The sequence below is a fragment of the Frankliniella occidentalis genome, unplaced genomic scaffold (assembly GCF_000697945.3).
Source record: "Frankliniella occidentalis isolate FOCC.00 unplaced genomic scaffold, Focc_3.1 Scaffold5, whole genome shotgun sequence".
NCBI classification, from domain to species: domain Eukaryota; kingdom Metazoa; phylum Arthropoda; class Insecta; order Thysanoptera; family Thripidae; genus Frankliniella; species Frankliniella occidentalis.
This window is the reverse complement of record NW_026267135.1, coordinates 1,467,383-1,467,734: the sequence shown is the minus strand read 5'-3', so window position 1 is coordinate 1,467,734 and position 352 is coordinate 1,467,383.

Sequence of the window (352 nt, the reverse complement as noted above, 5' to 3'; positions counted from 1 at the left end):
TAGCGGCGGTTCAGAAGCCGGTGGTGGCGGCGACGGTGGTGGATCGGGACTCGGCATCGGCGGTGGTGGTGGCGGCGGCGGCGGAGGTGGAGGCGGCGGGGGCAGTGGCGACATTGTATGATCTGGGGGCGGGTCTGGGGACACTTCCGTAACATCCGATGTTCCTGGGTGGCCAGGCGCCGACGTGTGGGGGTGCGTCGGGTCTGTATCTGGTCCCGGCATTGGGGGTGGAACTACAGTCGCTGGGGGTGGTGGTGGAGGCGGGGGCGGAGGAGGCGGCGGTGGTGGCGGTGGCGGCGGTGGTGGCGGAGGAGGATGTGGAGTCGTCGGTGGCTGCGGTACCACGGTGGCC